Raw genomic sequence first — 14594 nt, forward strand, 5'->3', positions numbered from 1 at the left:
AGACTCACCTTTGGTAACTCACCACCACCAGCCAGACATATTCCTTCCGCCAAATAGTGTCATCCATTGATGTTGAGATGGTCAAACACATTAGCCTGTCGGGAGCATTTCAGATCCAGTTCATAATGGTAGCACATTTAAACTGCAAATACATGGACACACATGCACAGGACTATACTTTACTTATACTTTATCTTCCAGGTCTCTCTTACTCTAATGTCTGAGGCACCAGGAGTACTCAACACACGGTTATTGAGTGAAGAAAGTAGATTTAAACAGCTTTTCTCGTGAATTAATATACAATATTCTATTTAACATGTTATACTGTGTTACATCATATGAAATTAGAACCTGGATTGGATTGTTTCTGGATCCTTTCTAGTCAACTTTCTATAGCTTCATGAGTCTTTTCTTCATTTGCTAGGAATGGAAACTGACTCCTTTCTTCCTTGATTGTTACCTCTGCAGGATGCATACAAAGGTTGCTGGGCAACAGGTCCCTTGGATGTCACGGGTTATTTGTGGATCCTGATGCTTGATGACAGAAATGGAGGTGGATGTTGATGGAAGGGACATCTCACAGCTTCTGGTTCTTTGGTTTCATGGTGACTGGGTTTTTACTAGAACATTTTCAGCACTTTCTCCTTTTTCTGCTGAGCCTTTCAGAGAGGGTAGAATGCTGAATGGCTCTTTCAATAGGCAGCTTTGTCAGGGAATTTATTCTAAGCTACCTGGCATTGCATTAGAACTACTGTGCAATGGCTTTTCTCCTGCTATGCCCTAAGGCTTCAATTTGCTGACTTTAAAAAAAGAAGATATATATATAATTGGGATAGGTTCCAGTTTTCCCCTGACAGTTCTGGTTAATACCTGCTGCATGGTATAAATGTCAATGGTGTCTCTTTGACTTTCTTAATTCACCTTGATTGGGCAATAAAGTGTAGTTCTGTCTGCTAATTTGATTCTTTCACTCCTAAGTGTTCTCTTGCCTGTCTATTGGGGAACACTCATTCCTCACAGTGCTGCGGTTAGCTATTGACAGTGCCCCCACATTCCTCTTCCCACCTTCCTTTTAAGGCAGCAAACATACAGAGAAACTGTCTACTCATTTATTTCAATCTTTTGAAGGGACAATGCCAGTTGAATAAATCTGTGTTTTAAAAAGAGGTGACCTTTCCCCTCCAATGGCCAGTATGATAGAGAAAAAATGATTATGATGATATAAACGTACTTTTAATTAAAAAGGAACCTTACTAGTTTCTTGATGTATAAGGATCAGTATAATCTAATTGAAGCCATTATGAAATACTGATAAAGGTTTTACCTTTCTGGAACTATCTTTCTTATGCATTTCCACATGTGCTCTCTTACAACCAACTTCAGGGATGCCTTGATGAGAAAAGATGAGGCTGTGAAGGTTATATCAAGTTCACACGTAAAGCTGTTGAACAGAAACAAGGGCAAGGGGATGCTGGAAGTAAGGGATAAGCCAAGTGTCAAAGTATCCTCAGGGATTTGGAATGAGAGGTAGGTGTTGAAAGTTGGGTGTAATTTCTGCAGGTGGGCATGTCTGTGGAGGAGGGTGTGATCTTTTATCTTACAGTGAGCCTGCCTAATTTAAGCTAGAATAGAGAAAGGTGGGAGGTAAGGTGACTGGGTCGGAGAGAGAATTTGAGATTCTGGAAAGTGAAGTGGTTTGATCTTGCAGGTATCTGTTTTTCCATGACATGTGCTTTCATATTGGATTTTTGAATATTACTTCAAAACGTATTTCTTTACAAAAGTTTTATCATTAAGACAGGTAAAGATCAAATTGAAAGTAAAAAGAAATGTAATGGTTCTCCAAGTCTCTCCTTCTATCCCTCCCCCACCCCAGTGGCAGCATACAGAGCACACACAGGAGAGTAAGGAAGACAAAGTATTGCACATGTATGTAATTTGGCTGGCTTGCTTGGCCTAGCTGTGTGTTCATATGAAAACTATAGGCTTTGACATAACTTAGATACTCCAGCTTTGGGCACATATCTCTAGGTTCTGTAGTAGACATGAGAATTCTGCAGGGACCTTCATTATAATCTGTGTTTGGGGTAGGGAGAGGATAGAGAATGAAAGGCATCCCTGAAATGCTCACTTTTAGAAGGGAATGTTGGAACTGTTTAATCCTGTCAATTAGTGTAGCCTTTGGACACTCATGCTGGAGTTTGAATTGCCTGTCCCAGTGGACCTACTTAACACCCAAGTGGGGAATCCTATTCTTCATTCACTACTTACATTTCCTTCAATTTTTTCCGAGGTCTTAGGCTATAGCTTCTGCAGGAAAAGTTCCTCTGAGCATTCTTGCAGTATGTAATTGTTTTTTACTTCAATTTATTTTGTTATTTTTCCCCATCTATCCTAACTGATGCTATAAATGTGGATCAATATTGGCATACATGCTAGTAAAAACTATAAGCTTCCACATCCAGCAAATGTTTATGTAACCCCTGTATACCCATCTCTATTATAGGTGCTGCAATGTAGAAGTAGATTTAAAGAAAAAGCCTAGATTCATAGGAGGTAGGAAAGTTTGGAGTCAGTCAACAAACAATAAATAGAAGAGGCAAGTTATGCCTCATGAGAGATCAAGACAGGGACTGGAGCAGAAAGAACTTCTAGACCAGAGTAAGAGGGAAGGAAAGGCAAAGGCAGCTACAGCAGTGATTGGTGTGATAAGGGGAGGCTCACTGGCAAGGTTAGTTTAGAGCCAAGACTGGAAGGAGGCAAGAGACTGGCCAAAGAGTCACCTCACAGAGAATTCAGCAGGAGGAAGAAGAGAAGCACAGCCTGGAGGGAGCGGCCTTGTGCAGTTAAAGAGCTGTGGGGAAGCCAGGAGGCCCCGGTGAGAGTGGTACTGCTAAGGCTCAGAACACAGGTGCGTCTAGGGACCCTGAAGACCTCTGCAGGGGTTGTGGCTGCTTCTCTGTGAGAAGTGGGAGCCATTTTAAAGTTTGTTGTCACCTAATTATGCTCACAAGGGGCCACTTTGGCCTCATGTTGCAGATAGACTGTGGGTGGGGGATGAATGGGGACAGAGGCAGAAAGACTCACCAAGGGGGTCTATAGTCCTCTATTGAGAGTTGGTGGTAGGCTGGATTGAGGAGGTCAGAGCTGGTGGATCTTTTCAACTTTTGTTTTTGTATTTATTATTATTTTGTTTTTTATATTTACTGTTATTATTATTATCATCATCATTAATTTGTGTGTGTATGTCACAGTTCATGCATGGAGGTCAGAGGACAAGTTGAGAGTTTCTATTTTCTCTTTTTGCCACATGGGTCATCAGGCTTTGAACTCATGTCATCAGGCTTTGTTGCAAGTGCCTTTACCCTCTGAGCATCTTGCCAACACTGGTAGATACGTTTTGAACCTGAAGATCAAATGCCTGTTTTGATGAATTCCATGTTGGATATGGGAGACAGACAGAAAGTTTTAGATTTTGGCTTATGTATTTGAGGTGGTGTTAATACATGGGTGTTAAATACTTTATTAATGTAATAACCTGGAAATATTTTCATGAATGTTCTCCCGACAATATTTCTGGAGTGGAGATTGGGCCAGAGTGAAAACGGATGTGGCAGGTGAGGTAGTCTCATTGGACAGTTTGCACCTCAAATGTAAGGACTGTTCATTCTTTTCTGTGTCTTTGCTACTGACCATAGTGGTTGTTATATAGCTTAATTAATCAAATTATTGATTTTAAGATGAATTATTATATTATTTAGTACTTATGTAGGATACCACTTATTTAAATGATTTCCTTATAGTGTAATATGTAAATGTAAAGGTAAGATGTAACAATATTTCATAAACATATTGTTATTTTAATATATGTATTTTTATTTGACTCTTGTGCCTATTATCCAGTGATGGGGATTAAACCTCTAGCCTCATGAATTCTGAACTTATTATTTTTCTACCACTGAGATCTACCTTTGATATTTACTGACAGAGGTGTTTTGAACTATGTAGACAGGTATTCATCATTTAGTGTTATTTATCGGGACATTGCTTAGCATGTGAGAAGGAATATTTTTCTCATGTATCAGTAAAAATCTAATATGACTTCATTTACATGCAGATATCATTCATTCTTAGCTATTGAAAAGCAATCAATGTTACTCATCCAAAAATACAAGAATTACAATTATTCCTCCAGCCATGAGTATCATCTATATTTTAAGCAATCATCAAATTCTACAGGTATAGTGTTAACTACACACATAACTCAATTGAAGAGATGACAATTGGAAGAACTCTGACTGAGTTCTGTGCAGACTTTGAAGACAGCATCAAAGCTGCCCCCTGACTGGCAGCAATTGTGGAATGTCATTCATGGTAGGAAACATTCTGATAACTGAGTTGTTAACATGTGAAATGATTCTTAGGATCTTAGGTATTCTGAGATACCGTAGTTGATACCCAACAAATGTTGACTGCTTCGGGTGTGTTTCCCACTCCTGACCCTGAGGGGGCTGTTCTTGCAAACAAATCTTGCTGCTGCCTGTGACACACTAGCTCTATTTTATATTTTATTATATATGTAATATAGCTATATATATATATATATAACTATATATATATAACTATATATATATATTTCTGCCCAGCATTCCTTCCTATGGGAACCATCCTTTCCACCTATGTTTTCTCCACGTGGCTCAATTTCAATACTAATTCTTTCTGAGACAGGAACAGGGAGGCCATGCAATAGAGTCAGAGCCAGCCTACTCCATCAGATGACAGTGATCAGTTTAGGGATGGTTACAGAACCCAAGCCAGGCCAGACCCCAACTGGTCTCAGAACAATGAGGATCTGAGCTTTCTCTTGGGGAACTGAGCTTTCTCTTGGGGAACAATAATCTTTTATGACCTTGAGAGCTGGCAGCTTTTGGTAGCTTCCTTTCTGATACAAGAGCATTCCAGGCAAGCAGGACTGAGATCTGGAGAAAGCATACTGGCATCCTCTGTTCTACATCTAGCTAGCACTGGAACAAGGGTTATTCCTGTTACACGCTTGATGCATTTTATTCTAAATTAGGCAGATCAGTCACTTGAGATGAAAACTGAAGATGTTCTTATTCACATAGGTACAGAAACATTTTCTTTTCTACCATGCTCTTCTGTCTCCACAGGAAACATCCCCTGCAGGATATGGACCGACATTCCATTATGGTCCTCACTCTGCAAGGCTCCAAGCCTTCAAAGTCTCACTCCCACCCTTGACCCATTTCTCTGAATTATTTTCCTATTGTACAAGGATTTTATAGCTCATTTCAAAACCAGATGATGATGGCACCATCTGTCTTCTGGGATGGTTCTCAGTGCTGTCTTATTCCTTAGAAGCAGATCCTTAGAACCACAATGTTTCTTGAGACTTCCACAGAGTGCTGGCCCTTTGTGGTGATGAGCACATTTGCAAAGTATGGAGACCTGTGATAGCCATGACATCCCAAGGCCAAAACTTTCAGATCAAGTTATCTATTTTGGCTCCTTTCCTAAATTTTCTTTGGTGACATGAGTGTTTCCATTGTAAGACTTTTTTTTATGATGAAAAAGGAGAAGTTTTGAAGCCAGGAAGAATGTTTCTAGCTTGGATAATCTTCTGTCTATTATCTATCTATCTATCTATCTATCTATCTATCTATCTATCTATCTATCCATCCATCTACCTATCATCTATCTACCTAATTATCTATCATCTATCTTCTATCTATTTGTGTTTCTACCAAAAATCTATCTCAATTTATGTATCTGAAATTTATCCCTCTGAATTTTTCATCCCTGAAATTAAGTTCTCATAAGTGGCAATTATTATTAGAAAGTTGAGTGCCATTTTATCTAAATGGTTTCCTGTCTGATTTTATCTTGAGTTTCATACTATTCATGTTTACTTACTATTACTTTTCTCATTTTTTCCCATTCTCAAAATGCCCAAACACATGAACAATCCTCCTTTATCTAGGGAGGAAAACTTGGGATCCCTCTAATATTGTAGACAAATCCACATATTTTGCCCTAAAATAAAAATAGACAAAACTCTGAAGGAAGAGTCAGAATGGAGGTACAATTTATTGTCTAAAAGACAGAAGTTGGCCAGGTTCTGCCATCTCTTATAGGTTCAACACATCTCTATGGAATTCTTAGCTGCAGATAAAGCAATCTTGTTTGATTTATATGGCCCTGGTTTTAAAAAAAGTACAGAAGGAAAGGTCTACACCAATTCTTTATCTTAGGCAGTTTGTTGGCAGTGGCTTTGTGTTCAAAAAGATGTAGGCTCAAGAGAGAGAGAGAGAGAGAGAGAGAGAGAGAGAGAGAGAGAGAGAGAGAGAGAGAGAGAGAGAGAAAGAGAGAGAGAGAGAAAGAACTAAAGAGCTGCTCTTTCTATACAGTTTTCATTTGCTCAGTTCTACCCTCAATGTGTGGTGGTATTTGCTGAGCTATATTAATCAAGAATTAAGAAAGAGTTTTATTAATACTTGAGAAAAGTGCCAGATTGATTGCCAGGAAGTTTGCATCTTCTAAATGTAGCATAATTAACTAAATTAAGTCTCTTCTTTGCCTGCTTCTTCTACCTACCAGGATGGCACATGCTAAGAACTGCTGCTAGACGTGATTCTCTTATGCATTTCTCATTGCCAGGGAGGAGGAGAAAAGGTGATTAAAGATTCGAATCCGAGTTAAAATGCTTAAAAATCACCATCCAGTTTCATTCATTACATATCACAAATTCCTTCATTGAATTTATGAAAGTTGGGGACATATCACCACAATGCAAAACAGAATCTGGCAAAACTTCCTAATTTCTGGGATGTTATGAATCTCTAGAAGTTCATTTTGGGTAAAACACTGAGTGTGTTACAATGACAGTCTTAAAGAAGAACCTGGCAGTAGAGGCCCTGAGCTCAACCTTGGATTTAAACTCAGTGCTATGGATAGTTGGGTGGGCTAATTCCTTGTGGGAGACTATCCCATGTGCTGCGCATTTAGCAGCAGCAGCAGCAGCAGCAGCATCAGCATCCTTCCTTCCTCTCCCTAGGTATTTGGGTGTGGTAGGATAGACATGACAAAGATGTTTCCACTTGAGAACTAATGGTGAAACTTTAAAAATCCCAACTCTAATTTTGATAGTAGGCGATAGCCTGGTCTTTAAGGATGTGTTTATTAACCACAACCAGCACACTAAAGATTTGAGTTTACAGAAACCAAAACCTAACATGATGGCTTCAGGGATGATATGTATTTGGGAGGTGATTTTTTGAAGTGCAAGTGGGCAAGTGGAGACGTGAAGGGAGAGGAGGAGAGCAGCATATTTTACTTCATGAGAGGTATGTACTAGAGTACGTACTATATAGGCAATTGGAGCAGGGGACTCCCTGGTGAACAACAGAGGCCCTACTTTACAATTGTCCTAAGAGGAGACACTGAGGTGTTTATTCCTCATTGATTACTCAGTCAATTAGCCCCTAGCACTTCTAGGGGACAGTGCAGCTGTGTGGTGCTGGCTCCTGTGATGCTGGGGAAGGCCTCCCAGTGAGGGGCAGTAGAACAATATTTTAAACTGGCTACATTTTGCAGAGGAGCTGTTCACTGGCCTCAGTGTCACCCAGGAGATGTGATCAGGTCTCCAATAGCACTGGCAAGGCATCTCCTCTTGTGTCTAACTATTACTATTTGAGTTGATATTTGCTTTCTTGTAGCTAGGGACCTAATCCCTTAGGTTGTCATCTATGGTAGAGGTTTGTCTTCTAAGTGTGTGGGCCAAATCTGGCCAGCCTGTCAGCTAAGAACATCTTTAAACAATTTATATGTTTCAAAGAGCACCAATAGCCCTGACATGTGGAAATTATACATAAGATTTAAATTTCAGAATTTATAAGGTCTTTTTATTGGGATTATTCATGGTCATTAATGCATTGCACATGCCCATTTTCCTGTCACAATAGTAAAACTGGAGTTTGTGAAAGAACCCATACACCCTGCAAGGCCTAAAGCAATTGCTTTCTACCTGGCCTATTGCTGAAGAAGCTGTCTAGGCCCTGGTCTATAGCAACAACTAGTAGATCTATTTTCTTTTTACAGGACAGTGTGCACTCATTGTAGATATTTTTCTTTCCTTCCTCTTTCATGACTCTCTGCCCCCTGAGCATGCGTGTGTGTTAAGTGTGTATGTTTGGGTTTGTATGTGTCTGGTGTATACATGAGTGTGTATGTGCACGTGTAAGTATGTGTATATGCCTGTGTACGTATTTTCTTGTAAGTGAAAGCCAGATGTTGACATTGGGTGCCTTCCTCCACTGCTTTCCATCTTCTTTTCTGAGATGGGCTCTCTCACTGAACCTGGAGGTCACAGATTCTGCAAGACTAGTTTGTCAGCAAACCTCAGGGATCCTTCTTCTGTCTCTCTGACATTGAGATTACAGATGTCAATCCCATACCTGGCTTTTTTAAAGGGTTCTGGGCATCTAGTCCCAGCACCTTCTGCTTACATGGCAAACACTTTACTAACAGCTCCATCTCCCTAGCCTATCCTTCCCTATTCTAAGATGAGATTCCAAATTTCTTTAAATGTGTATTATGTAGTATTAACCCAAGACCCTTCATTCTCTGGGTCATCTTTCTATACATGTATTTAATTTTATCAACCTCCTTTAAAATGTTGTTCTCAGAATAGAATAGGCTTTACAACATGTGACTCGAATAGTTAGAATAATAGTGACAATATTTTCAGAGTGAGATATTCTGTTTTTTAAAATGCACCCTGACTCCATTAGGGTTTTTGGAAGGCTCATTACAATGTCACCTCATAATGAGCCTCGCATCAACTCAAATCCATTTTTGCATAAATTAGTTTCTGTGTATGTATATAATTTCTTATCATCAAGCACTTCTCCCTTTTTCTTCCTCAAAAAAATTTAACTATTAACAACCACTTGAAGTTTCTTATTTAGTGATTTCAAATATTTGTCAAAATTTAATAATCACTGCTTTAAATGAAATTCTTTGTGTTTATATTCAACACACCCAAATTTGGGACTCAGGTGGTTCCTTTATGAACAGCCTTCATGTGGATTTAGTAGAGGTCAAACCTGATTTTCTGTATACTGTCCCAGAAAGTGAGGTTCTTCTGGCAGATCGAATGGCTGACTCTGAGGCTTTGATTCTGTCATAAAACTAACTGATTGCTGTGGCCTCATGTTGGGTTCACAGTAAAAATACTTCTCTGGTTTTTGAGTTAGGACTTGGCCACATGACTTGATTTGACTAATGGAATAGTAGGAGACAATAAGCAACAGGAAAAGCAGCAAAACATGGTGAGTTACTCAGGAGGGCACTGGCCCCCTCTCATGGAGCAGGATGAGAGTACTCACATTTGCTCCGTATAATTTCTAACTGTCTAGGGGCCACCGATGTGTCCGCCATTTTCTCTGATTCTGGATTGGAGTGTTTATTGCAGTTCTCCTGTGTCCTTTAAGAGCACCAGGAGCAGGCCGTTTTACTTTCTAGATCTGCAGATCGAGAGTGGAAGTAAGGTAGGACAGAACTTTGGTCTGATTTGTTTGGGTGAACTTTTGAGTGCCTTTGGGTGAGGAAGAATGTGTTTTGCTAATAGTAGGTGTGGTGTGTGTGCTCATAACAAAATATCATACACTAGTAATTTGTAAAGAGCTGGATTTTACTATGCACAGTTGTGGGACCTGGGAAACCAAGACTATGAGTGGTGTTACCTTCTGGCACCTGGTGAGAGCTGTCTTGATGCTCCAGCTCCCTCACATGGGAGAGGCAGAAGGGTAAGTAGGACCAACACTGTCCTCACCTGGTTGGAGGGTGAAAAAGAGGCCTTTACACAATAGTGCTAATATATTCAAATGGGCGAAATCCTCATAAACAATGCCTGTTTAGCTTCACTTGACAATGCCATTGTTTAGGTGATTAAGTTTACAATATCCGAGTTTGGAAGACACATCCAGATCACAGTGGTAATGATATGAATTATTATGAAGAAGGTGAGTTGTGGAGATTAAATTGGTTTTCCCATTTAAAAAAACTTCCCTTCATGGCTTAATCAAATGCTGACAAACTATAGCCTGTGGGCTACATCCAACTGCAACTTTGGCGTGAGGTATATGGAGTAGAGCATTCAGCTAATAATGATTGCATTTTTAAAAAAGTCTTAAAAACTTATACAGAATAATATGCAGAAGAACTGTATGGGGTTTTTGCCTGGCTTTCTACAAAAAACAATTGCTGCCCCCTGACTTAGCCAAGGTGAGGTGTGCTGGCTAACCGTTGCCTTCTGGCTATATCATGTGACTTGCTTTGGCCAATGGGATGCTGACAGACTGTGACATGAGCAGAAGATTGAAAAAAATTTGGGAGTTTGGCTTGGCCATTTTTTGCATATTTGTGACTTTTTTTGTGTAAAATAAAACGTGCAAAAATCAAAAAAAATTATACAGCTCAATAACTCATTACAAAAATATACATAAACTTATCACCCAGGTCAAGAAATGAGTGTTGTTCCCACTTCAGAAGCACACCTTATCCCTCTTTCTTACCTTCAGGGACAGTTACTAGAAATGTGTGTATTTTTATTTTTCAAAGTGAAGGATTAGTGTTTCTTTCTTCTTGGAACTTTTTCATTCTTCTTTGAGGTTTCAAAAGCCAACACCGTTCCCACTTAGTGCTTTCTGCCTCCTGTTTGTGGTTGGAGATGTCAGCTCTCAGCTGTTCCTGCTACAATGCCTTTGCTCCTCCATGATGGACTCCAACCCTCTGAAACTGTAAGCCTAATTAAATGCTTCCTTTTAAAAACTGCTTTGGTCATAGTGTTTTGTCATAGCAATAGAAAGGCAACTAAGATACAGACTGAATAGAATGTGCTTATGTAAATATGTATCTATGTAACAACAATGAAAAAAAGACCACAAATTTAAAAGAGCAAGGAGGGGTATATGGGAGGGAGAAAGGAGAGGGGAACGATATTATAATTATATTATAATCTCAACAAAAGAAATAATTTTATTGTTAATATTTTCTTTTATTGAAAATAGATTTTTTTTTTTTTTTTTTTTTGGTTTTTCGAGACAGGGTTTCTCTGTGTAGCTTTGCGCCTTTCCTGGAACTCACTTGGTAGTCCAGGCTGGCCTCGAACTCACAGAGATCCGCCTGGCTCTGCCTCCCGAGTGCTGGGATTAAAGGCGTGCGCCACCACCACCTGGCCGAAAATAGATTTTTCATACAACATATTCTGATTATGGTTCCCCTCCCCTAACTTCTCCCAGTTTCTTCTTCATTACCCTCCCATCCCCTTTCTGTCTCTCCTTAGAAAATAAACAGGTATCTGAGGAATAGTAATAAAATAATAATAAAATAAGATAAAACAAAAACAAACAAATCAGAACAGTACAAAACAAACAAACAGAAGAAAAAGAGCCAGAGAAAAAGCAAAAAACCACATATAGATGAAGAGACACACAGGAATCCCATACAAACACAAAACCAGAAGCTATTATATATACTTAAAGGACTTGTAAGGTTAAAAAAATTCCCCGATGCAACATTATGAGGCAAAGAATCCCCAAAGGTGATGTCATTTGAGTTCATTTTGTGTTGGCCATCTAGTGAGCCTCCTTTGAAGAAAACTAATTTTTCATTTGCAAGTGGTTATCTATTGGAGATAACTTTTGGGTTAGGGATGGGAGCATGTGTCCACTTTTCTCAGCTCTAGGATCCCATCTGGTACAGACCTATGTAGGCCCTGTGCATGCTGCCTCAGACTCTGTGAGTTCATATATGTGTCAGTCCTGCTGTATTTAAAGGGCCTTGTTTCCTTGGTGTCCTCCATTACCTCTGGCTCTTTCATTTTTCCCACCTCCTCTTCCAAAATGTTCCTGAGCTCTGAGGGGAGGGATTTGATGGAGACATCTCTTTTAGGGCTGAGTATTCCAAGGACTCTCACGCTATGCACATTATCTGAGTCTGTGTATTTGTTCCCATCTGCTGCAGGAGAAAGCTTCTCTGATGATGAGTGAGCAAGGTACTTATCTATGAGAACAGTAGAATGTCCTTAGGTATCAGACATGGTCAAAGAATGACTTATGGTGAACAATGCCTTGGGGAACTGTGAAAGAGGCTCCGGGAAGAAAAACAGAGAGCCTTCTACCTCAGGTGCATTTTGTTGCCTAGATTGTTCTTGGACATGATTTTGTGCCTTCTGTGACAAACATTTACATTCAATTTATAAGACATGTTTATTCTTGTTGGATGTCAGATCTTAGCTACAGAACCCAATCTGGTCAATAAACCCTGAATTGGGATATGGCCTTCTGCCTTGCTTTTGTGCTTTCTCAGATATAATCATAGTGCATGCTGGGAAATTGTGTTTAAACTGGCCTCTCCTGAGAAAGTTCTGGGAAAGGGCTGCTCTGTGTATACTTAGTGTGTGCTTACTGATATTTATTTACACATTTTTTTCTGAACTCAAGCAACCTTCTTTAGATCATTGCTTTCTTTGTTTCATTTGTGTATTAAAGTACACTGAAACTGAAGTAAGGTTGTCTGTAGGTAGAAGTTTCTGTTCTACCAACTCCCAAATACTCAGCAGCCAATTCCCAAATTATCACACAGAAGCTTATATTAATTATAACTGGTCAACCACTAGCTCAGGCTTATTACTGACTAACTCTTACACTTAAATTAACCTATAATTCTTATCTATGTTTAGCCACCATGGCTTGGTACCTTTTCTCAGTCTGGCAGTCTCATCTTGCTTCCTCTGCATTTGGCTGGCGACTCCCTGACTCTGCCCTTCTCCTTTCCAGCACTTTTAGTTTGGTCATCCTGCCTATACTTCCTGCTTGGCTACTGTCCAATCAGCATTTTATTAAGCCGATTTGAGTGACAAATCTTTACAGTGTACCTCATTAGACTATAGTTTGCCCTATTTTTTCAGGCCCTCAGATCCCAGGTCCAGGAGACAAGATCTACACAGGTCGTCTGCAAAGTTGACAATTGGGAGTCATTTTATTGCTACATTTCTTTAGTAGAACAGTAGTATTTGGTTTTCTCCTAGGTTCCTGGCCTATCTAGACTCATGTTCTTAGCTGTCTGAGTAGTGTCATGCAGGCCTTCCATCTCATGCAGTGGGCTTTAAAGCAGACGTTAGTTGATTCCTTCCTCAAACTGTCACTCTTGTACCACTGTATCTTTTTTTTTTGGTACCATTGCATCTTTTTTTTTCTTTTTTTTTTTTTTTACCATTGTATCTTGCAGGCAGGTCACCGTTACAGACTGAGGGGTTTGTAGCTGGGTTGATGTTCACATTTCCCTTTTGGTAGCAGGCAGGGTACTTTGCAGTACCACAAACACTAGTACATAGGGGTGAAGGCTCTAAATAACCACCAGCTTGACTTCTCTGTGTTCAAGGAGTTGACTGGGTGCTGTCTTCAGCAATAGGACCTTCCTGTCAGTTTCTGGAGAGCAACTGCTAGTCTTGGCAATAGCCTGGGCTGTTTTGGGAGTTTGATGGCGTCCTGTTTGCTAACAACTCCATTAGATGTAGCCCATTACTGGTACTGGAAGCTTCGTTTGGTGACAAGAGATGTCCAGTTGGGGCTCTGTCTCCCTGTTATTTGGTGGTTTTATTTAGGTCACCTTTGTACATGTATATATTTTAGAAAGCTTCTACTGGGTTAGGCTTCCACATGACCCCTCAAATGGCTTTTAGCTGTCCCTCTCCATATTCCCTCCCTGGCCCCTCTCTTCCTTTCCTCCTTGTTTGATCCTTCTATTACCATTCTCACAGATCCTATCCATCCATAACTATTTATTATATTTCCCCTTCTCAGGGTGACTTTTCCCTCTCTCCTATTTCCTTACTCTATACTTAACCTCTGTGGTTATGTGGATTATAGCTTGCTTATCAATGTCTTAACAGCTAACATCCACATGTAAGCAAATACATACCATAATTGTCTTTATGGATCTGGGTTACCTAACTTAGGATGACTTTTTTTTTCTGGTTCCATCCATTTACCTGTGAATGTCATGATTTCATTTTTAAATGTCTGAGTAATATTCCATTGTATCAATGTACCACATTTTCTTTATTCATCTCTTGAGGGACATCTAGGTTGTTTCCAATATCTGACTATTATGAATAGAGCAGCAATGAACATGGTTGAGCAAGCAGTGGGATGAAATGTCCTTTGGGTATTTGCCCAAGAGTGGTATAGCTGGATCTTGAAGTAGATGGATTTACATCTCCCTGAGGAACTGCCACACTGATCTCCCTAGTCCATGTACAAGTTGTGTACTTTAATGTTTATCTCAGGCTTCTGGAACTCTTGAGTTATTTTATCCTGCAGAATGACCAAAATGAGAAATAGATAATGCCAATTTTTGGCCAATTGGAATATGGGTAAAGAAATATGGTAGAGAAGACACAAATAGACAGTCATTATGAAAAATATATCAATAATCATAATTGCATAATTTGATTCAACTAGGAGAACTAGGCCTGCAATGCTTAAAAGACCTGGGTGGGGAAACAGTCT

The sequence above is a fragment of the Peromyscus californicus genome, unplaced genomic scaffold, assembly GCF_007827085.1.
Source record: "Peromyscus californicus insignis strain IS unplaced genomic scaffold, ASM782708v3 Scaffold_7__1_contigs__length_154581171, whole genome shotgun sequence".
Classification (NCBI taxonomy): Eukaryota; Metazoa; Chordata; class Mammalia; order Rodentia; family Cricetidae; genus Peromyscus; species Peromyscus californicus.